The sequence below is a fragment of the Cherax quadricarinatus genome, chromosome 4 (genome assembly GCF_038502225.1).
Source record: "Cherax quadricarinatus isolate ZL_2023a chromosome 4, ASM3850222v1, whole genome shotgun sequence".
In the NCBI taxonomy this organism is placed as follows: domain Eukaryota; kingdom Metazoa; phylum Arthropoda; class Malacostraca; order Decapoda; family Parastacidae; genus Cherax; species Cherax quadricarinatus.
The window spans coordinates 32473625-32499918 of record NC_091295.1 but is presented as its reverse complement, the minus strand read 5'-3'; positions in this window follow the sequence as shown (position 1 = coordinate 32499918).

The following is a 26294-nucleotide window of genomic DNA, read 5'->3' as shown; positions in this document are numbered from 1 at the left end:
AGCACCGTAAGAAAATTAGTTGCTGCAGCTTCCACGTGGGATTTGTTCCACTGACGAGAAGGATAGCTACTATTAAAGTCGTCATGGGGATCTGAACCAGTGGGGAGAAGACTAGGTGCTCTAGTTTTCTCGTGGGTATCTAAACTAGTAACGAGAAATAGTCAGATGGATAGTTTCTCCAGTGAAGAAAAGACTAGTTGCCCTAGCGTCCTCGTGCGAACTGAACTAGTGAAGAGGAGGATAGGTGCTCCAACGATCTCAAAGGGAACCGAAGTAAAAAATAGATAGGTACCCCAACATCCTTCTGGTATCTGAATTAGTGAAAAGGGCAGTTGTTTTATTGCTCTCTTGGGATCTGAAATAGTAAAGACACGGATAGTTACTCCAGAAGGTAAATGAGCTATTTAAGACAAAGATAGTTGCTCCAGCGTGCTGGAGATCTGAACCTCTGATGAAAATAATAACTACTCCATCGTCTCAACAAGGAAATCTGAACTGACATGAAGCAAAAAAAAAAAAAGTGTGTTAATAAATGAAATACGTAAATGGAAGGAGTTTCACAGGTGTTAGAACCCTAGATATCTTCTCTAAGTTTTGATAATTTGTATTTCATTATTCCTTTCAGAAGCACTTCTGGAATTAATTTTGATCTGTAAATATTTAACAATCCAAACTAACATTATATCTAACCTTCCATTTTACCTCTGAACATTTAATCTTTTTTAATAACCTAGAAAACGTTTAACCCTGAATTCTAACATGGTTAATATTTGACATAATACTCGTGTTGTAAGATTTAATCAACCTTAATGCAAATATATAGTAAACAAAGTTTGTTCTGTATATATATATATATATATATATATATATATATATATATATATATATATATATATATATATATATATATATATATATATAAACATATTTTACTATAGATAAGAGCAGCAGCTTCCCCGTTCATATTATGTTTATGGTTCAGGTCGCACTAGAAAAGTGCTAAATTGTTTTGTGTGTAGCTACTCTGATAATTAAATTTCTACCCGTTTCTCCCATGTAGTTGGTTGCAAGTTTAGCAAAGAATTTCATGAATACTGGAAACTTCTCAAACATAATTCACTGATGCTAAACAACACTACCCACTAACAAATTCTGGGTGATTTAAGACAGGCTGGCATAGAGAAAATATTCTAAAAAAAAAAAAAAAAAAAAAAAAAAACTAGCTTTCAAGGAATTTAGTTTGGCATTTACGGTATGCCTCCTTGTGATCATTATTTTTCACTCAGTTCGTAAAAGTAATTTTAAATGAGTTTCCTTGATTTTTACAGACACAATACGTAGCCACAAAATGTATTACACACATGGTAGCTTCCCCGACATCTATCAGTATCAGTCTTTCCGTTCTCATCCCTCCCAGTGTTTATCTTTACCATGGTGATCAGATCCAACGTCGTCTATTTCAGTTCTCTATACATTGTCTCATATACGTGCTTCTTCGTTTTCATGAATTATGCACATTACACATTTTCTAGTGTAAAATGTAATTCTCTTTTAAAACCATACCCCCGGCCGGGATTGAACCCGCGGTCATAGAGTCAGTAATTCTCATTTCACAGGCAGCATATTTTAACTATCTACTTGCACAATATACTCTCTTACTCAGTGCCGCCACAACGCATACATTCTCTCACTACTTAGCAAATGCTCTCTTTTCTCCCCTACCTTCTCCTCTCCCTCAACACCTATCATTCTCTCCCTCCCATCCCGGCAGCACAATTTATCTCACATTCCCCAGTTTTACCATTTCCCCTCCCTTTACACCCATCTTTTTTGTTAGTCGAAAACACATATTTTCTCCTCTCAGTCCTACTCTTGCTTGTGGATTCTGGGACCTAAGCAGACGGTAGCGCTAGCTTCCACTAGCATATTTAGCCATTACCGTCTTAATCCAGGGCCTCACTCTCCACAGATAAATTATTCTTAGCTATGCCAGGCATCTTCTTTCCCCCTTCCCGACTTCTCTCGGTTTTCCCGAAGACCACAACCAGCGGGGGCTGCAACACTATTTACAGTCGTATGCAAATGCACCGCTAAACGGATCGTACTCGCTTAGACTGTGCGTATGTGTGTACTCACCTAGTTGTGGTTGCAGGGATCGAATCACAGCTTCTGGCCCCGCCTCTTCATTGGTTGCTACTAGGTCACTCTTCCTGCTCCATGAGCTTTATAGTACCTCTTCTTAAAGCTATGTATAGATCCTTCCTCCATTACATCTCTTACCAGACTATTCCACTTACCGACAACTCTGTGACTGAAGAAATACTTCCTAACATCCCTGTGATTCATCTGAGTCTTCAACTTCCAACTGTGGCCCCTTGTTGCTGTGTCCCATCTCTGGAACATCCTGTCTCTGTCCACCTCGTCGATTCCTCTCAGTATTTTATATGTCGTTATCATATCCTGTGTGTGTGTGTGTGTGTGTGTGTGTGTGTGTGTGTGTGTGTGTGTGTGTGTGCGCAAGCGCGTTGCGGCTATATGAATGACCTGAGTTTCTGGTGCAGCTCACTATCACACACAATCTCCCTTTTATTATCTGAGTCACCCTCCAATTCCTCACTTATCACTCCCTTGCTTAGTGCTCAATGTCAGGGTTTTCAGCATATATTTGAAGGTGGATGATTCAGCCATTGTTTACCATAGCTGTGGGGTAGCTTGCTGGACTCAGTGTACCGGTGAAGTATACTTAAAGTTGTGAAATCATCAAGCAGTATTGTCAGTATCACCAATATTAGATATCAGTAGACTGTAGGATCTGTATTTATGGAGGGATCAGTTGCCATTGCAATTAAAAAGACTTCACTAAGATTTCAGTATAAAGAGAGCGTTGATTGTATTGACAACACAAGACGCTGTTATGAAAGTTTGTGTACACTGATGGTCGATAAGGAACATTGACTACACAAACCTGGGCTGTCCCTACACCATAAATCTATACAGCAAAATAAGTTTTACCACAGAGGTATATTTAGGGGCACTCAACTTAAATTTTACTGGACACACACACACACACACACACACACACACACACACAAACACACAAAAAAAACCTTGACAATGAATCTTTTAAATGGCTATTCACCACATACCTCAGACTAACCCTCGAATAAGCAACACCGTCGTGGAACCTCCATGTTTTAAAAAAAATTATATCGAAAATCAGTTTATCCACTAAGGCTGATAATAAATCGTAACAGTAGCAGCAAAGACGGCAGGAACAGGATCTCACGATACTGATAGAACTTCGAAAATGAGAAACGATCACGAGACAAAATATTCCGAGGAATCGATAGGAAGAACAAGGACAGACTGCTTGCCATGACACTGAAAACTTGAGGCACGTCAGGAGACGTCCAGGAAACATATTTACAATGTGTTAAGACGTAGAGCGGAATTAGGAAGACTATAGTAAAATATAACTATTTACCTATCATATGAAAAAACGATACATGGAGGAGGTATCGTTTGTTCTCTCGTTTGTTTTTTGTTTGTGACCCGCTAACCAAAAGATGCGAGTCAAAAGCTTTACCTCAACACCCAGCTAAGTATATATGCACAGACATGCAGCTAATTACAATAATCACAGCTCCTAGCGGAACCGGGAGTTCTGACTCAACCCTTACACCTACATATAGGTGAATATATTTTGATAAACACACACACACACACACACACACACACACACACACACACACACACACACACACACACACACACACACACACACACACACACACACACAACACACAACACACAACACACAACACACAACACACAACACACACACCTCTAACATTTTGGTACATTTAGCATAACATGACAGGGACAGAAATCAATTGGCAAGTCTAGGTTCCACTATCCAAGGACGATGATGTAGTCAGTCATCCAGTACTTGACCAACGGTGGTTAACCCAGTTAATAAGCAAGGCACAGATACATCTACAACGTCACATCTATTTGATGTTATTTAAAACAGAAGCCAACCAAGAAGGCAGTACCTTGTCATGATGGTATGAAATGGAAGCCTGTTGAAGGTTTTACACTGGCGGAGTACCACGTCTTTCCTGTCTCGCGAAAATATGGATGCGAGGTAAAAATTATACTTGAATTCAGCAAGCACTTACGTAGAATTTTTTGTATCTATTTAACTTTTATTCTTCAAATATTTTCTTTCCAATTTTGAAGGCCTGGTAGGAGACCGGGTGTCGGGAGCGATTCTCCTCAAAATTATTAGCACCCATATAAGCTCAGAGGCAGCGAGAGATGATCGACAACGGACGATGATTCTAAATCACCATATATATTATTGATGCAATTAAATACATATTTTCAGTGTGTAACTACCGTCAGTGTCAAAAATTAAAACCTATATTAAACCTTCATTTACATAATGGTATCGCAATTTAATTTCGATTTTTTTTTTTTGCTTTATGTATTTGCTGTATGGAAAACTTTTGTTATGCAAATCAGTATCAACTGGTTAAGACACAACCTGTGTACAAAGAATATTCTTTCAAGAAAAGTTCGCTACAATCACAGGTTGTTGATAGAGTCTATTTTGTTAATTTTGTTTAAGCCGAGGCATGGCCAGCGCAGCTTAGCAGAAATTGTTGTACATCTTGGGAATAAATTTGTACTTTATTTTTGTGTGTCCGTGTGCTCAAGATCTCTTCTGACACTGTTTTAGTACCTGTAGTCATTTTAACAAGTTCTTGTAAACACAAATGCGATTTTGATTGTTGTTTCGTTTGTTTATAATACTCGTGTTTAGTTTTTCTCTTAATGAGTACTGATCCCCCCCCCAAAAAAAAAAGAAGAAAAATAAGAAGACATATAGGCATGTCTATCCTTATACTGATGATGTATCTTCACACCGATATCTATCCTTACACTGATGTGTTGCTGCTACTGTTTCGGAAAAATGTATATGTCACCTCTCCAATTTTCGACTTTCCCCACTCTCTCCACCCATCATTCTCTCAACACACTACCCTCTAATTTCCCTTTCTCCCTCATTTTCCTCCCCATCCTCTACCTCTTTCTTTCCTCAAACTACTACACCAGTGGACAACCACCTTCGCAGCCGCTTCAAAGAAACTCAAGAGATTTCGGAGATTTAAGATTAGGATTTGGGGGCTAACATTAATAGCTACTTTGTGTATGTGGAAACAGTCGAGGCAGGAATGCTGTTAAGATCCCCTGCCGAACACTCTAGCCAGCCTGTGGTATTCCGTCTCCATACTTGCTCCACGTTGAAATAATCTCTTCAAAGTCTTGAGGGAGGATTAGCTGCTCGGAAATGATATTCATGTGTGTGTGTGTGGTAAGGAGCTTGTAGGGTTAAGACTGTGTGTGTGTGTGTGTGTGTGTGTGTGTGTGTGTGTGTGTGTGTGTGTGTGTGTGTGTGTGTGTGTGTGTGTGTGTGTGTGTGTGTGTATATTTTGTCTGTATATATAGTGTGTGTATACATAGTGTGTGTATAGTGTGTGCATTAAGAACAAAAAAAGGTACAATACCGTGACTGGAACAATACACAAATAACCCGCATATAGAGAGAAAGGCTTATGACGACGTTTCGGTCCGACTTGGACCATTTACAAGCGTGATTTGTAAATGGTCTAAGTCGGACCGAAACGTTGTCATAAGCTTTTCTACGTATTATGCGTGTGTCTGTATTGTGTATGTGTGTATATTGCGATTGCGTGTGTATGTATTGCATGTGTGTGTATTGTGTGTGTATTTTATGTATATATGCTTTCTTAGTAATTGTGAAAGTTCAGCAATGCTCGTGGTGTCCTGAATTCAATGATTTATCATATAATTTTGTTAAATTTCTAACAGTTGTTTCACTTACTGCCTTATCTTTTGTGTTCTTCCACCGATCTATCACTATTTTCGCTACGATTTTTTTTTCTTTTATTGCATCCCGTCGGCTCCATTTTTTCTTTAATTCACAGCTGTGGTTTCTTTCGTTAGTCCCGTTGCAGATACTAAGTAGTTTTATTTATTCTTTCATATTCTTTTATTCTTTTATCTACAGTCTGTAGTATTATATATATATATATATATATATATATATATATATATATATATATATATATATATATATATATATATATATATATATATATATATACACCAGTAGGTATATTTTATTACATATATGGTACAAAAGGTTTAAGAGATACAGTGTTGATATAAAGATGGCGTATACAGTACATGAGATGTGAGATACATGTCTAGTACACATTGTTACGAGTTTGTCACTGATTATAATGCGAAAATCTCATCTAGCTCTTCAGACCTGGGGCGCATGCCCAAAATACAGCAGGCATTACCCCTCTGAACAGCAGCACTGAGTCGCTGGAACAGAAAAGTAGCTGCCCTGGGATCCCTAGTTACCCTGATGAGTCTTTTGCCTAGCTCCTTAAGGAACTTAGATGCACTCTTTCCCCATGAGCCAAGGGTCTCTGAGCCTTGGGGAACAAACATATAATGATGGGCAAGTTTTCCATATTTTCTAGACTTTTGGGACTCCCTGAAGCTGGCGGCTGCCCCTCCTCCCTCCCTGGTGTATTGGAGACAGGTATCAGCCTAGATAGTTGCACATGTGCAGTCACCACCTGCTTACCGTCTGTCCAGGCTTGAAGGGTGATACCATCTGGACGCTTCTGGCTGCCATCAGATCTGCATAGTTGGGGTGGCTCCCTTACTGCTGGGCATCCGGTTATTGTGAGGCTCCTCTTGATAATGTTATTAACCTCCTCATGTCTTGCAATCTTTCCCTCGGATTTACGGCACACAAGACCATGGTACCCGAATCGGTCTGCTACTTCACTGCCACAAATACACCTGTATTCGGCGAGAATAGGGGCGGCAAGTCCAAGGGCAACACCAATGCGAATGGATTGTGGGTCGAGGCGTGTGCCAAGGCTGGAGTTGGGAACAGCCAACAGAAAGTCCCATGCATGAGGAGCTCTCACTGCCAGGAGGCGGGCTCTATCCTTCCCTAACACACTCTGAAGCATTGCCGAGGCTATTTTCTCCACTATCGGGCCATCCCAGTGCGACAGTTCGTAGTTTTTGGGGGGGAGCAGGTCTGGTTTCAGAGCCCGTTTGATTATCCCAGATCATGTCTCCGTCAATGAACTTTTGGTTATATATATATATATATATATATATATATATATATATATATATATATATATATATATATATATATATATATATATATATATACGGCTTAAGGAAGAAATCCAAATATTCCTGAAGCCTTTTTATCCACTTCTCCGAGGCTATGGGTCCCACAATTTACACCAGAGGTGGACCCCGTCATATATATATATATATATATATATATATATATATATTGTTGTCTTTCATGGGGAAGTGGAAAAGAAATCTTCCTCCGTAAGCCATGCGTGTCGTAGGAGGCTACTAAACTAGCATCAGCAAGGGGGCTAGTTACCCCTTCTCCTGTATAAATTACTAAATTTAAAAATATAAACTTTCGGTGGGATACGGGACGGTGTGTTGAAAAAAGAAATAGTGTCGTCCCCCTCCGTGTATTGGAAAGGCTCTTTGACAGATGGTAATTCTCAAGTAATAGAAATTCACACTGCTGTGATGGTACGAATTCCCTAGCTGATGAACCCTTAATTTAACGGAGTACTTGAAGATGGTCTTATTGCCTACATTAGTGTCCAAGGTCAGACAGATTCCAACTCTTATATATGTAACGCATCCCGTGTGTTGGAATATGGCAGAAGCATAGCTAACTTTTGTTCACACTACTTACCTATCATCTGAATAAGTAACATTCAAAAGTACGAAAATAACTTGAATATTTTCGCTATAACTATAGACTCTACTCAGCGCCTTGGGGAGTCTTTCAAGTCAGACCGAAAAAATCGTGTTATTTCCCATACTGTTCACTGTAGGTTATTCAAAGGTATTATCCATACAGTCAGTGTATGGTTCAATAAATGTAATTATACATAACAGGTTGGCAGGACATTGCTGATATATCCAATTTTGCAAATGAAAAAGAAAACCGCCTACGATGAACCATTATGGTGTATCCTTGTTATTAGCATAATTGTAGGCAACATAAATGACTACTTTTCTCAAAAGATACATGTCCTGCTTTTCTCGTCCTCGCTTTCAAGAAATATAAAACTCGTGTACAGGTTATAACAGAGACGAGGTACAGAGATTTCTGATGATCAGAGAAAAGACGCAAAGTCTATCTTGGTGTCTGGCTGTGGGAATGAACCGAGGAAGAGTCGAGATGTGTACCCCCGGGAATATACGAGGCTTGTCAAGTGTTCACAAGGAAGAAAAAAAATAAAATTATTCAGGTATTTCTGTATTTTGACTCGCAGACTTTGTAATCATGTAATAAAATCCAAATGGTAGGTAACAGTCACTTTTTTTTTTCAGAGTGAATTGGCTTTGAAATCTCCACTTGTCCCATTTACCACATTAAACGGTACTGAAATATTTGAAGATAATGAGGAATACGAGCAGTGGAAATAAATTTCAGATGACCGAAAAAAGGTATCAGTATTTCAGAATTATGTCGAGACTTACGGACTGAGAAACAGAAAAGAATTATTAATTTGATTCTGAATAATTTCTCTCTGTCTGCTTTTTAAAGTAATTTTAATATAATTTTAAGGTTGACGTCGCTGCGATTCAGTTGTGACGGCGCTGTCAATCTTAATTAATTATGAATATTTCATTAACAGAAACTCTATTTTCAATTAACTAACAAAGGGAAGAGTATGGTACGTTAATTATCAAACATTAATAATAGTACTAATAATATATATACAGTATATATATATATATATATATATAATATATATATATATATATATATATATATATATATATATATATATATATATATATATATATATATATATATATATATATATATATATATAGTGCAGCACATTACAGAAAGAGGATTAGTTCGGTATATAATAGTTATAAATTATTATGGGAAGCACTAAACCCGTAGGGATTATACAGCGCCTGTGTGGGGGGAGATGATGGAAGGCATTCAGGTTCAATACAGGAACTGGAGCATAGATAAAATTTGTTAGATCAAGAGCCCTTCACCACCATCAAGGAACCTCCCTTAAGGCGCATAGTTATCAATACTTGTCTCTTCCTTTCTATTGGCTAAGTCGTGTATCCAAGCTTAGTCTTTTTTCACAGTCAAGGTTTCTCGGTCCTCTTGAGTATACCGAACACAGTCTTGTCGTTGTCCTTGAGCACATTCCCTTTGGGGCGTCTCCAGTCTTGTACTTTTCCGTGGACATGTTCTTAAGCATAGTGCTGTCTGTGGGTGCGACAAAGCCGTCCTTGCTCGTAGGTACGCCACTGACAATGATACATTTCCTCCTGCAGATATTCGCCGCAAAGTACGCCAGGGTCCGTCACCAGTGAACCCTACCAGAGTTCATCGCAAGCCAGGTCTACCATCGTCCACTGCAAGCTTTGCCAGCGTCCACCGCATGCAACCCTTACTAGATTTCACCACAAGTTCTACCAGCGTCCACCGCAAGCAAGTTTTACCACCGTCCACCATAAGCAAGCTCTACTAGCCCCCACCACAAGGAAGTCCTACTAGCCATCACAAGCATGCCCTACCTGCGTCCTCGGCAAGCACATCTTACTACTGGCCTCTGCTGGAAGGACACTGAGCGGCAAAACCTACTTCAAACTTTTAATGAAAATTTTGAATCAGATTCAAAATTATGATAATATAGTCTTAGCAGCTGCCAATTAGAGTAAAACATTCGCACTTCATTTACATTATTTTCTTTGTATTTTTAGCAGTTTCTCATAAATATATAAAACTATAGTGATTATATTAAAAAAGTTTTATTTTCTTAAGGGAAAATGAGGAGACATAAGAGAATGCGAGATGACGTGGGAAGAAATGAGGCGAGATGAAGGGTTAGAGGAAACAAGTGAGGTGACTTTTAAGGAAATATTCCAAGGCACATGAAGGAAATCAACAGCAAGAACCTTTTGGGCCCAAACAAGTCTGTTTATGGATGACTTTAAAACAGAAAAAAATAAATCATGTCACGAATTTATTAAAAAAAATGTTAATAACCCAGGAAAACAGAAGACCCCTTTCCCCAAGTATACAGATCCAACTGCAGCCTAAAGGATCAAGACGGATTATTCTTGCAAACTTGGACAGATGGCAAGCAGATGGCACATTCAGTACAGAAGAAATGAAGGAAATTCAGTTGACAGCTACAATGAGTCAGAAAATCTTAGAAAGTACAGTGAACTTGCTCAGCATTACATGTTTGTTCCCAAAAATTCAGAGACCCTCGACTTCTGGGGAGAGGAGCGCATCCATGTTCCTGAAGGAATTAAGAAAAAAAAAACATGCTAGGGCAACTATGAGTCCCGGGACACTTGCTTCATTTTTTATCTAAAATACGTAAATTATCACAATTTTAACAGACATTGCTGATAATTTACTATTTTTCGGACTATTTCCTGCTTACCACTATAATTATTTTGACTAAAAATTCATTATTTTAGAGTGAAAGTAACTAGTTTTCTTTTCCAGCGCATCAGTGCTGCAGTTCGGAGAGTTAATGTCTGTTGTATCCTGGTTATGCATCCAAGCTCATATGACGTATGTATATGTCGTTTAAATCATTTGTTTTGGCAAACTGTTTTATACATTTCCCTCTCAATTAAATACAAAAGACTATTTCGCCTAAATGGACACAAGCAGTTTTCGTAAGTTAGGTTTTCCCGCCTAGACGAAGTAACTTACTGTTTTCACATTTTGGCTTTCTTCTTTTCATCATTTAAGCTTCCATACAATAGCATGAAAATCCATTGTAGCCTCCCTACCAGGGGCTACACTGAAGGTTTTACAAGTATTATTGTATTTGCAGGGGAAGGAGTTTTTTTTTTTCTTTGTGCACTGGAACCACCACCAATCAACTAAACTAAACCAGACTGTAGCGGACATCACAAATAGTCATTTTTAAATCTGTTGACACTAAAAATTACTTTAAAACCGATTTACGGAATTGTGATCCTATTTTTTATTCGTGTTCACAGACCATAGGAAAAAAGTGGAAAAATCGTATAGTTAATGGTATTTTTTTTCTCTCCAGCAAGACTCTTGCTCTGGCAGGGATATTAAACAGATGATCACTCTGGCTCTCGATGGAGCAACTGTTTGTGTGCTGCATTAAGACTCAAAACCATACCCTAAAATTCACAGAAATGGACCTAAGGTAGGCAATTTGTTACGTCTTTGCCACCTGAGCTACTGCACATCCCTATCCTTAGACAATATGAATGCTGAATTTGGTAATTAAGATTCACTGACGTCTTGTCGCTCCACCTGTAACTACACACTGTATTTATATCTCTGTTATTCCACGAAAACACACTCAGAAGAGGAACCTTTAAATGACCTTTACATCCTTCCTGGCCATTATCATGTGCATTATTCCAATTAGGATGAATTAAATTGCGCTTGTTATAATAAGGTTAGGTAAGTTTTCTAAGGTTCTTTTGGTACAAAAATATTAATTTTTACATTAACATAAATGAAAAAAAATGTCTTGAAACGTATAAGAGAAAATTTTAGAAAGGATTTAATTTTAAACGAGTTCTTGCTAACTGATCAATTTTAACTATTCGGTACGACATTATATCACTCACAGTGTAAGCACAAAAAGTTAATACTATCGCTCATTAAATGATTGACACCAAATTTATTTTTGAGAAAGAGAAGGGAAGGCAAGGAAACAATTATATGCAAGACTAATTCCTACAATTGTTTTTCTTGGAAATATACAGGTATGAGTTATTGGCCGGGGATCCCGGGCTTGTTTGAACAACACTTCCACTTGTGATGTTTGACTGCCTAATAATGAAACATTTTTTTTTGCCTAAATCACGATTACATTGCTATTTGATAAATGTGAATATTTTAATTAACCCCTCAGTGTTCTTTGCTTTGCAAAATTACATAAATTCAGTTTTTCTAAACGGTTGTATGAAATTTATTTCTTAGTCTGGGGATTTTTTTTTGTCTCTTGATGATGGTCGCTTTTACTCTCTTTTAACATCGTTACTTAAATGTGGTGACGAAAATTAACCTGTTTCCATAACTTCGTTCACTTTCCAGCGTCAGTTTCTATACGTTGAGTAGGCAACAAAGTCACAAATAAATTATTAAAAATTGCTTCGACACATCTGGTAGCGCGGTGTCTGGACAAGGTGAGGCAACGTTCAAATCTGCACGCGTATCCTGCAGATTTGAAAAGATATCTTGTGAAAATTGCACAAAATATTCTCGACTAGAATGCAACCTTTTATACAATGTGCAAGATTTTGTTAGACACTTCAGTAATCTACAGAGCCTAAGACAGTAGTATCCTTTTACAACTGTCTCTGTAGACTGCCTACTTTGTTTCGCATTATTTCCCATTATTATTCATACGTCTTTCATTAATTTGCTCTTGACCTATGGTGTTCATTAAAAAAATAATTATTTCCAATATGTATTACTTTGCAATTAATAATGAAATTCCTCGATCATTTATTCATTAATTACCAAGCTGTGCAGCACGTTTGTCAATCTCTGACACACACACACACATATATACACACACATACACACACACACACACACACACACACACACACACACACACACACACACACACACACACACACACACACTCTGTTTTAACTTTGTTCCCTAGTTCTTTATACTTTATATAACGGTATAGGTCATCATGCACTAGATCAAACCTACTCCAAATGAAGGAAAACGGGGTGACATAAGGGAAGCGTGAGGTGACATGATGAATAATTGATGGGTAAATGAGGTGACATGAGGGAGAAAAAACGTGGGTCAAATTACCTAGTTCTGATATTCAGCTCAACTGGTATTTATTTGCTCTTTTCATCACCTTTTTTGGGGTAAAGTATTTGTGAATGCTATTTCTATGATTCATGTGCTATTTTTTTGGTATAGTAGGTGTACAATAGTCACTAAAATTTAACAAGAATTTCCAAATCATATTTATCAGTCATTTATCAATATTTTACATTATTCGCGAGAATATGGAATGTGTTTTTTCACCTTCGAACGCAAGCTTCAGCATTCGATTTTTTTTATATCACATTTGTTCCTCTTGTATTCACTTTTCTTGACGATCAGTTCATTTTTACCACTGAACGTTAAACACTAATTTATTGCAAACTTATATTTCGCAAAAGGCCTGTTTGACAGGCAGTTTAAGATATTTCCTTGTGATGTCCGTGTTCTATAACCAATACACTTGTTCAGTAGTTGGGTCAATAAATGCCAGCTTGGGTTCTGTTTCAATAACATGTTCGTGTTCTAGTCAATGACAAATGCGCTTTTATTCATCTAAATGTTATTCAAGTGTTTTTCTCTAGCGGTCCGAGCTGTGGCGTATTCTTGTCGGTTCTTTACGTCACAAGTGACACAAGGGAGAGCTATCAGGGTGACCGAAGGATCAATCTCTCTCGCAAGTCGACATGTAAATATAGGGAACTGTACACACTGGCTCGGAGGCACGCGATTCCCCCCCCCCCCCCATCCCCGTCCCATCCTTCCCACGCCACCGACATCGACCACTGATTTTGTTTATCATATTTCTCTCGAAATGAATAAACGAGTTTAAATTAGAAGAAAAGCGCTCAGGATATCAAAAGATTAAAACAATAATTAAGACTGTCTAATCTCTGCCAAAGTCACGCGGAAACATTAAATTTCTATTTTCGGTCTAAAAATATTTACAGCTAATAAATGCAGTGAGTACCTTTCAAGGTGAGGTAAAGTAAATTTACTACTAAAAACATTTACCATTTCCGTTATGATTCTTATTTATAAAACATAATACGAGACTCAGGGGAAGACAGACAAAAGAATAATAATAATACTAGAAATCCTCTAATCATGTCAAACTGATAAAGAAACATTGTGCATTATATATATATATATATATATATATATATATATATATATGGTGTGTTGGTGCAGTGTAGCATGATGCAGTGTAGCATGATGTAGTGTAGCATGATGCAGTGTAGCATGATGTAGTGTAGCATGATGCAGTGTAGCATGATGCAGTGTAGCACGTAGTAGTGTAGCATGATGTAGTGTAGCATGTAGTGCAGCATGATGTAGTGTAGCATGATGTAGTGTAGCATGATGTAGTGTAGCGTGTTTTAATGTAGCGTGTAGTGTAGTGTGTTGTAGTGTAGTGTGTTGTAGTGTAGCGTGTTGCAGTGCAGCATGTAGTGTAGCATGACGTGTAGCATGTAGTGTAGCATGACGTAGTGTAGCATGACGTGTAGTATGTGTAGCATGTAGTGTAGCATGTAGTGTAGCATGATGTAGCACAGCACGTAGTGTAGCATGATGCAGTGTAGTGTGGTACGTTGTAGGACGCATGTGTAGTGTGGTGTTGGAGTGGTGTATGTGGGGGGGGGGAGTGTGGTAATGTGGTGACGAGGCTGGCTCTAGCTTGGTTGTGCGGTTTTGTGGTGGTGTCGGGGGATTAAGAGGGTATTATTCTTATGCCACTCTCCAACAGGGTGCCAAAGGCGTCTATATGCAAAGTGGTGCCGCCTTCCACACAGTGCCAGCTCTCCTCCTCCTCCTCTGCCTCTTCCTCCTCCTCCTCTGCCTCTTCCTCCTCCTCCTCTGCCTCTTCCTCCTCCACCTCCTCTGCCTCTTCCTCCTCCACCTCCTCTGCCTCTTCCTCCTCCACCTCCTCTGCCTCTTCCTCCTCCACCTCCTCTGCCTCTTCCTCCTCCACCTCCTCTGCCTCTTCCTCCTCCTCCTCCTCCTCTGCCTCTTCCTCCTCCTCTGCCTCTTCTTCCTCCTCCTCTGCCTCTTCTTCCTCCTCCTCTTCGTCTTTCTCTGCTTCTTCCTCCTCCTCTGCTTCCTCCTCCTCCTCCTATGCTTCCTCCTCCTCCTCCTCCTCCTCCTATGCTTCCTCCTCCTCCTCCTCCTCCTATGCTTCCTCCTCCTCCTCCTCCTATGCTTCCTCCTCCTCTACCTTTGCCGCCGCCTCCTCCTCTGCCTCTGCCGCCTCCTCTACCTCCTCTTCCTAGGCCTCCACTTCTGCCTCCGCCTCCGACACCGCCTCCTCTCACATTTTCTTTCCTCCTTCACCTTACCCTCGTCCTATGCCCACTGTTTATTTTGTATTTTTTTATACAACCGTTCCTAGTTTACCATTTTCTCCTGCATCCTCATGTCTTTACTCTCTCTTTCCAATCCTCACTTCCCTCTCCCCCTCCATCCATATCTCTTCAGTACTTATACATGGAAAAGACAAATGAGGGACTTGGACGTCCTTACTGAAACTATAACCTGATAGTCTAGACTATCGTGAACCTGGTAGTCTAGACTATCGTGCATTATCTAAGTGTATGACAAGGATTGGTGCCAAATATGCACTTCGAAATCATCACATGCGAACACCAGCTACCTGGCAGGAGAAACATACCTCCAGTGAAGAGGAGCGATGAATACACCGAGATTCTTCAGCGCCTTCCCTTCATGCATAAGAGGAGCTAACCAACAGACTCATGGCTGTTTTGAAGAGGGAACTCGACAGAATCTTCTAACTAGTTTCTGATCATCCTGGCTGTGGTGCATACATTGGACTTATCGATCAGGCCAGCAACCAGGAGGCCTGTTTATGAACTGGGCAGCGGGAGGCGGTGGCCTCCGGGAGCAACTCCAGATAATATCCGGAAAAGGACAGAAAAGCTGAAGACCCTATCCTCGTTGCCCTACTATTAATTCCAGCTGGGATTAACATTATATCACTGTGTATATATGTCATCCTGCGTGATGGAATGTGACAGTGAAAACAGAGCTTTTCCTCCCACTGTGTAAAACTATTATTTAGAATTATAGAATATAGTAGCAGCACACTGCGGATGAATCAAAATATGAAAGATAAAATATATTTTTCAACATTTCCACAACACTTTTAATTAATAAAAAAAAATCCACTCTTTCCTCTTTCCCCTTCCTGACCTGAACCATCTGTTGGGCCATCTATCGTGGGAGCACCACTAACACCCGTTAGTTCTGCCATCTGAGAATCCTGGTACTGTGGCACCTGTCGCGGCCTGTGTCACCCACCTGCTCCGCCATCTGGCGCACTTTCAATTGTCCCACATGATCTAACCATCTACTACTACCTCTACAATACTTTATATTCTCCATGTTTTATCTAATGCATTTACCGCACTTTTCACGTTTTTTCAACTATTGTTATTACAGCAGCTACAAGCTACATCACTTAATCATTACCTTTGTCTATTTCTTCACCAATCACACCATCTACTACTTATAACTACATTATCTATTGGTTAATAATATGAAGAATCCACTGTATAATATTCTACTTTATTTATTGTACCATCTACCATGCAATTTACTGTATCATCTTGCCACGCTATGTATCACGCCGTTCACTGTACCATCTACCACATATACTACAACATCTGGCGAATCATCTGCTGTACCACCTACCATATTTACCAGGCCATATGCTGCGCCATCACAGTCTCAACCACACACACACACACACTACTGTATCTACAGAGCTATCTACTGTATTATCTACCGCATTATCCAGTATACAATAGTATAGCATCAACCAAACAACTGCACCTAACACTATTGTATCTACCACAATAGTATATTTACCACACCACTACCACCATACCGTACAACAAAAGTGGTACCCTACCCGACCACCTTTTAATGTTTTCTGCCATTTAAGGCGGCCTTTTATTGTCTTGAAAATCTAATCAGTCCAAGACTTATTCTCGGCTAAAAACTTTTTCTTCTTTTCTTAAAGAATTTCGCAGATCAAACACAGAATTTCCAGTGTAATTCACACATTTTTTTTTTATAAATTTCATGATTTTTTATGGTCAGATTTCGACGTTATTGAATACTTTAATTAATTTTTTTATTATTCTTTGGCTTGTGAATAATAAAAGCAGACCAATAGTAAAATTAGTATTTAAATATTTTTTTCGGTAATATAATTGACTGTATTCTTGACATACATAATTATTTTAATCGCCTTAAAATTAAATAATCCAACTTGTAGGAACTTTCTAAAAAGTAGATCAAAACATACATCTACTTCAAGTTATTTTTAATTATAGCTATATTTAAAAACAGTCCCAGAAATCATCTCCCAAACTAGGCCTAAATTGTAAATGAATTACTGAAGAAATGAGAATTGAAGATATACATGGAAGGTAAAGATAATGAATGAAGTTCACAGAAATAAGTAAGATTTACCAGCTATCTTACGCGTTTCTGAGGATCAAGGGAAAAAAATCATACCAGGTGACTTCTCTCTGTGATGGTAATAATATTTTTTATTACTATTATTATTATTATTATGTGCTTTATACTAATATTTTAAAATGTTACGAATTTGTTCTGTATGTTTAAGAAGAGAGATTTTTAAAGGAACAAAAATACATATGGAAAAAACGAACGAACAAATTCAGAAGATGCATTCCTTTGAGAAGAAAATGCTATTTGCGAGTTATATTGCACAAAAATTTTGAGCTTTAATTCCATTTATTCAGAATTATCTCCGTTCAATCTAGGCATCATGTATAATACGATAACTAGAGAAAAATAAGAATGTTAGTTTAAAACCTTTACATACTTTAAATTATAATGTAATGAGAATTATAGATAATCAGTATAATTATAACCCGTCTATGATTGAATATAATCACAACCTTTATATATATGATCAATACAGTTGGTTATCAATAACTATTTATATGCAAAATTTCAAGTTGTATTTGATTATATGGAACTATAATTATTCAGTTATTATCAGTGATTATTACATAATCTATTATAATTACACATAATCATCATGTGTATTTATAACCTTAAACAAGTATGATTCTCTATAATCATGATCATAAATAACTGCTTATAGGGTTATACTTAAGGCTGATAAACTGTGGCACGCCTTAGAAGGGGTGGTTAAGGTAGGGGGTAGAGGAAGGGGAGTTGAGGGGATGAGGAAAGGTGCTGGAGGGTTAAGATATGGGAAGAGGTGGGATAGGAAGGGCGGGGAGGGGTGTGAGGTCGGGAGAGAGGGAAGGGAGGGGAGGGGTGTGGGGTCGGGAGAAAGGGAAGGGAGGGGGAGGAGTGTGGGGTCGGGAGAAAGGGAAGGGAGGGGAAGGGGTGTGGGGTCGGGAGAGAGGGAAGAGAGGGAAGGGGTGTGGGGTCTGGAGAAAGGGAAGGGTGGGGAGGGGTGTAGGGTCGGGAGAAAGGGAAGGGAGGGGGAGGGGTGTGGGGTGGGGAGAAAGGGAAGGGAGGGGAATGGGTGTGGGGTCGGGAGAGAGGGAAGAGAGGGGAGGGGTGTGGGGTCGGGAGAAAGGGAAGGGTGGGGAGGGGTGTGGGGTCGGGAGAAAGGGAAGGGAGGGGGAGGAGTGTGGGGTCGGGAGAAAGGGAAGGGAGGGGGAGGGGTGTGGGGTCGGGAGAAAGGGAAGGGAGGGGGAGGGGTGTGTGGTCGGGAGAGAGGGAAGAGAGGGGAGGGGTGTGGGGTCGGGAGAAAGGGAAGGGTGGGGAGGGGTGTGGGGTCGGGAGAAAGGGAAGGGAGGGGGAGGGGTGTGGGGTCGGGAGAAAGGGAGGGGTGTGGGGTCGGGAGAAAGGGAAGGGAGGGGAGTGGTGTGGGGTCGGGAGAAAGGGAGGGGTCGGGAGGAAGGGAAGGGAGGGGGAGGAGTGTGGATTCGGGAAAAAGGGAAGGGAGGAGAGGGGTGTGGGGTCGGGAGAAAGGAAAAGAAGGGGTGTGGGGTCGGGAGAAAGGAAAAGAAGGGGTGTGGGGTCGAGAGAGAGGGGAGGGGAGGGGAGGGGTGTGGGGTTGGAAGGGAGATGTGGGGAAAAGAGATGTAGGGAGGCGCTGGAGGGATTAAGTTTGAAGGTGGGGTCAAGATATCTGGGAAGAGAAGGGGGGAGAAAGTAGAGAGGGGAGAGGGAGGGGAGGAAGAGGGGAGAAAGGGTGAGAAGAGAAAGGAGAGGGAGAGAGAGTATGTCATGTAAAACAAAGAAAATACGCAAATTAGATGGAGACAGTTGGAATGGTGAGAAAGGGCGGAAAAAGAGATAGGGAAAGTGAAGATTGGAAAAGCGGAGAGGGAATGTGAAGAATGGAAAAAAAATAAGGAGGGCAGTAACTAGGTTTGGGATGGTGTTAAGTTATTAAAGAACAAGGAGACTATGGAAAAGTAGATAAAAAAATGGAGACGGAAAAAATTAGAAGGCAGAGCACACACAAATAACCCACACATAGGAGAATGAAACTAATGCCTTTTCATTTTTTCTAGAAGGCAGAGGAAGGGAGAATTGAGAGATGATCAGAGAATCAAGGAGATAGCGAGAGAAAGATAATCAAGGGTTGAGGGAAACGATTGAAATAGCCTAGTGAGAGAGGAGGGAAAGAGGGGGAAAGTAGGAAAGATACCGTGAAGAGACAAAGTTAGGAAGAAAATTAAGGAAAAGGATTGAGGAAGTGAAAATCGAAGAAGCCTGAGCGAAGAACAAACATGGAAGACGAGGAAGAAAACATCAAGGAGATACGACAGGGCGAAGGAAATTAGAGGACAGTAGAGGGAAAATAATTAAGGGGAAAACTGAGTGATGGACAACACTAAAAAAAAACGAAAACAAAATAATCAAGGTGGGAAAATAAGAAAGATACAATGAGGGGAGAAAGACTCAATGTAAAAATAAAAAAATAAACAATTAAGAGGTGGGAAGGGAAGAAGGGAGAAAGAATCGCCGTCAAAAGCTCACTTGTGCTAAGTGAGCTCCCTCTCTCTCCCCCAGACAGGTGCTTCCAGGTACAGGCGAGTCATTTTTCACCCACACGTCAGCCCTGCCCGTCCCTCATCACGCAAATGGACATAATCGCCACCCCTAACTACCCCCGTGCCCCCTCAACCTCCCTCCCTCTTTATTCCTAACTCCACTGTCTAGTAGACCCATCTTTACTACTATAAAAAAAACTTAAAAATTGTCAATAGCTCCTTCACTACTCTAGAGATTTGAATAATTATGGGAGACAACTGGTGTGTTAATAATAAAAGCTATTAATAGCGATTCATTATACATTTCTCAATATAGACAAAATGCTAACGGTTAACATTACTATAGAGAAAATGACTAGTTTGGTCAAAATATTTTTTAATGAAGCAAAAACAAATACAAAACTACTCAGACAAAATATTTTTATCCTCGTAGCACCTCCCGAGTTGTTCAGTTCCTGTACTCTTGCCTCAGCACTATGGCCATAAACTAGTACTACCTGTAAATAGATAAATCGACGCATCAACATTTATAGTAAAGTTCTAAAATTTCCTCTGTCACTTACTGTGAGGGAAAAGTTCAACAGATAGGAGTAGCGAGCGAGTATATGGCAACGATAGTTTGATTGCCGGCTGCTTGTTAAGGTAGGGTCAGTCTAGCTCCGGCTATCCCCCCACTTTCTCCCCACCCCGAAAGGTGACGTGTGGGGCTCCGGTCAAACAGTAATCACTCGACTCACAGATCCCAGCACAAGTTTAAGTCAAAGCCTCTGCTCCTATTCTAGTGGATATTGGTTGAAAGCTTCACTTTTGACCAATAATAAACTTAGTCCTTTCAGTTTTAAGCTCCACATGAGACTTTTAGATAATCACCACGTTTTTTTAGTATCTTGCACTTATCATGGAGAGTGATTTCTTAAGCAGTGGGTAACCTGTCTCCATTTCCAGCTTGGAATGACAGCTCAGGTCACCTGCCAACCAACGAGAAGTGTTGAAGGAGACGGACTGAAACCGGTCTTGGGACCTCACTTTATGATCTACCTACCTGATTAATTGTACAGGACAATACCACTACAAAGATGAGGGGTAAAGAACCTGCGTTCCTGTCATCTGGACTGACTATTCAAGGCTATAGACTCTGTGAAGAACTAGTCGTTGGGTTGTCACTAAACACTGTGACCCCCCCCCCTACATCAGCAACGGCTACAAGACGGTGTCAACCTCAACCAGACACCCCAGTATAACTGTACATATTAGCGTTGAATTCAAATGTCACTTTTCCATTTCATTTTTCATTTTTCTTTCAAGTCGGATACACCTTCATGTTTCAATGTTTTATCTTTGCATTAATAAATAATAGTGTTTATCTTTGTGAATTATTTCTTTTTCTATTCATTAATTTTCCTGAGGAGAAGCCAGCCTTGGTAATACTGTCTGAAGTTGTTACAGGGCTGAGAGCTGTATAGCCCTTGTGGCTTAGCGCTTCTCTTTGATTATAATAATAATACAGGGCTGAGTAAACCTTCACACTTACAAACACCAACTAGGGTAGACCCAAATGGCGTACTGCCGTCAAAGGTGAAGAAAAACACGCAGTTTACAGAGAAAGCAGTTATTGTAGCAACGTTCCTATCTGTGAAGAGGTTTATGAAGCTTAAAAAAGTTCTTTAGAGAGCGAAGTATTTGCCCCCTGAAAAATGTTTTCATTTAGTAAGTTACTCCTCTAGGAACCCCAGTAAACAATAAAATATAGCTTTCTTCAAGACCTTATTGATTACGAGCAACGTTTACTAGCTTAATGAATCTGAAAAAGTGGTAATAAACCACCAAACTCCTTCGATGAGACCAAATAATAAAAATCTTTGTGTCGAGAAATGCCTAGAGCTCTAGTGAACACAATTGACTTGTTTAACAACTGTGTATCAGTCCTCTCCCTTTGACCTGTCAGTGAATATCTTTAATTCTTGCAGCAAGAACAAAATTATGCCTCGAGAAATTAGCCAGGGTCGTCACAGCACTTCGGGATCCCCATTCATTATCTGCAAGAACGTGCTTAAGGCACTGTCCTAGGAAGTCACGGAGAGAAACTAATATCTCTGACTGTACAGACATCGAAACCACAGTACAGGACAGCAGCCTGCATCCAAATATCAACGAGCACAGGAAGCAACGAACGCCGATCATAAGTCTCTCCGTCACCTTTGCTTTGACTGTAGCACAAGTCAAACTTAACAACAAAGTAGCGCAGTCTTGGCTCCTCACGACAGAGATCCAAGGAAAGCTTACCAAACTCAGCATAGAGACTTTCAAAAGGGAAAGTATAGAATGCACCCACGTAAAGTTTAAGGTAATTAACAATATTTAGGCAGTGCAAAAACAGGAGTAGCTCAGCCTGGAATGTCACATGGTCACATACAAGGGAAAGCATGGTCCACCAATCAGCGTTCCCCTCCTTCCCTCCCCCTAGATACTGTGGAAGCGTGTCTAGCACTTGCAGAACATCCACACTATTTATATAAAAGGCCCCAGTATCAAAAATCATGCCCACACATGCCACCTAATGCTCACATAGAAGAACCATCTCAAAGTATGCAGAACCTGTATAATCTTCCAGTTTATAAACCAGAAGAGTTTAGCAGCAGCCCACTCAATGTTGTCTGCTGCCACCTGAAACCGGGAGTCTTGAATCCATCAGGGGCAACACTGACCACGCTCTCCATGGCTACTACAGAATTTATGATGCAAATGTTTTTCTGATTTGATTCCCTCCAATAAAAACTCCTACAAGTAGCATGATCCAACCCTCACCTTGCACGAACTGTTAGTCATGAAGTGTTACCGAAACCCGAACAGTCGGCCTTTCAAAATTACTACAAAAGCTTGCACTAAGAAAAGAAACCTTATGACATTTCGGACTATTATCAAGTCACTATTCTGGCGATAAAAGTAGAGAAGGCCATAAGATAATAGGGTAGGCGAGGGGGAAGAAAGGAATAATAGTTGTGGTGGTGGTGGATGTAGAATAAACGGTAGCAGTAATAGTGAAAGTGGAAACAGCAGTAGTAATGAAGGCGGTAGTAGTGACAGTAGCAGTAAGGTGGTGGTAGTAGTAGTAGTGTTAGTAGTAGCGGTGAAAGAATTTGCAACAGTACCACAAAAAGAGCAAAAGAGGAGCACTGCAGGAGAACTACTGGCCCAGTAGTGTGTGAACTGCATTTCAAGGCGTTGAAGATTGAAGTATCTGACCACTACCACACAACGAAAATTCTTGTCATACCGTGAGGAAACAATCTGCCCACCACCACTGAGGATAGAGATAACATCAGCATTCCTATCAACATTACAGAAATAGAGCTAACCACAGTGATGACTACAGAATGACCCTCCAACTCTGGGGTGGAATGAGCCAGAACCGATAACCACCACCAATGGTTTCAATTGGAGAATGTCTGCACAGGGGTCGTCAGGGGTCACTTCCGCAGAGGAACCAAGAGAGAAGAATGTTGACTCGATATGCATAAATGTTAAGACATACAGAAGAGAAAGGGAGAGCAGAGAAGAAGTACGGTACGAAAGAAATAAGATCATACCAGTTGGCTAATTAAAAAAAAAAAAAAGATATCGCTGCCCTGCCACTAGTCGCTATACCTCTCTTCACCACCCAAGCAACAAGCAATGAAAACTTTTCCAAGAACCTGGTGGTTAACGCTCTCGCTTCACACGGCGAGGGCCTGGGTTCGATTCCCAGCCAGAGTAGAAACATTGGACGTGTTTCTTTCCACCTGTTGTCTATGTTCCCCATCAGTAAAATGGGTACCTGGGTGTTAGTCGACTGGTGTGGGTCGCATCCTGGGACACTGACCTAAGGAGGCCTGGTCACAGACCGGGCCGCGGGGGCGTTGACCCCCGGAACTCTCTCCAGATAAACTCCAGATCTCCAGATACCCTACCCAGACCATAGCCCTAATCTAGCTCATACTGAATTAACAGAGGAAGGCTCAGCAAAACTGTCTGTTTAGAGTAGAAGTGTCAGAAGCATTGGCATCATTTAGTATGTTTAATAGAAAAAAATCGCTAGATCTTTTTGATTGTTCAGGTACAAGAACAAAAGTATTGTTGGTATTAACAATTTGTTACTATCATTTGTCAGTTTATTGCTATAGACACCTGGGTGCTAGCAGACTGTTGTAGGGAAATGAGTGTGTGGGTGAAGGGTTAACCGGAAAGAATGCCGAGACTTGTACATTTTCTGCCACTACTGGATCCGCAGGCGACCTTCAGTAATACATCCACCGCCAGACAGCCACCAGATGTAGCACCCAGTGAGCCGCCTGGTGGACCGCCTGACAGTTCCAATCCCCTTCGGGTGTTGCAGATCACCTCAGAATAATTCCTTAGAGGAAAAATGAGTGGGGGAAAAAATCTCCGCTATGCAAGCCTAATAAAGGTGAAGAAGGAAGGGGAAGGATTTGAGAGAGGGGAACTGGGCTCAGAGTCAGGCTAAGACACACAAACCCTCCACCACGTTAAGGTGTTGGAGAACGGTAATAGCGATGGAAACATAACTGTGAAGTGATAGTGACTGATGGGGATGGTGGAAATGGTGAATGATGAGACGATGATGAGGAAGGTGACAGTACTGAACTAATTAAGGGAAAAGATAATGAGGTTCATGGCAGGGATGAAAGCGACTGTGAAGAAGCACAGAGAATAGAGTTTCATTCTGAGGAATGGAGGAGGTAAGAGGGAATAGGGATGCAGGAAGAGGCGGCATGCGGAAGAGCTAAGAACGAACAAGAGTATGAAGGGAAAGAGGTAAAATTGAAAGCAGGGAGAAAAGAGGTAGGGAGGTAGGAGGGATAGAAGGCAACAACGTGAAAGAGGTAGAAGGGGGGGAGGTAGGTAGGCAGGTTTCTACTGGGAAAAAGATTTGTAGATATGTTGCTAAGGAGAAGGTACATACCTAAGTATGCACTTAGGTATTTGCTATTGAGAGATAGGTAGATTACTAGTGAAACAGTAGTAGATTGCTGGGAAGAAGGTATATATGTACATTACTGGGGGATGTAGGTATTTTAGGCTGCTGGGGGAAAAGGTGAGTAGGCAAGGTCCTAGGAGGAAACGAAGTAAATATGTATTCTGCAAGGAATAAAATGAGTAGGTAGGTTGCTAGGGTGAAGGTAGGTAAGTTGCTAGGGGTAAAGTAGACAGGTTTCTTGGGAAAGGCAAATATGCATATTCCTGTGGAAAAAGTTAGGATGGTTACTAGGGCAAGATAAGTAGATATGCAGCTTGCTAGAGGAAGGGGAAATTTGTAGGAAGATAGGTAGACTGCTATGGAGAAAAGTATATAGGAAGGCAGTTTGAAGTGAGCTAGGCATAATACCATAATACCATGGTCATAATACCATATAGAAAACATGATTACCGATAATAATTCAATTAATGATTATGGTTATGATTACTGACGACGATGAAAAAAAAGCGTGAATAAGCTGGCGGCAGGCAGGTAAAGGCAGGCCTACTTAAAGTTGCATAGGTATAATGATGGATGAGGGATGGGAGCCAGCCTGGACCCACCTAACCCTGATGGATCTTCACTACCACCAGTGTGTGTGTGTGTGTGTGTGTGTGTGTGTGTGTTTTACTAGTAACTGAAAATCAATAATTGTTTCCGTGGGTATGAAGACACGTAATGGAAATCATGCATTTATTTTTAAACGGCTGGTTCAGGATTAAGCTTATTGAAGTCGTATTGCAGATTGCTGTCCCAGTCACCATCCGCTTCAATTTTTTTTTCATCATGCTATTTCCTAACTTTGAACGTCACTGGTGTCTGTTTATTTACACATTAAAACCCGCCACATTTATTTACCTTAATACTGTCATTACAGTTTTGTTTATTTTAAATAATTATCACATCATAATAAATGTAGCAGGTTGGTAGACAGCAGTCATTCTACCTAATATTTCTTTCCCAACATAAGTAGCCTACCCGAGACCGGGGCGCGGGGGCGATGACACCCACAACCAGTAACAGGTAACACACACACACACACAGCTCAGGACTTCCCACAATCGTCTACAAAATACCATACAACAAAAAAAATGGCATTACAGTTAAGGTTTCGCTAGAGAAAAAGACTCGATGAAGTATATGTCGAGTCAGACTGTCTCTACTGCAGTGTGATGCTTTTAATGACATATGTAACATATATAATTCCCCTACCACAGCTTGACGCACGAACAAAAGCTCCCGCCAATCATGAGTCAATGATTCTCACCGTTTTCAAAATTTGATTTAACTAAATGTT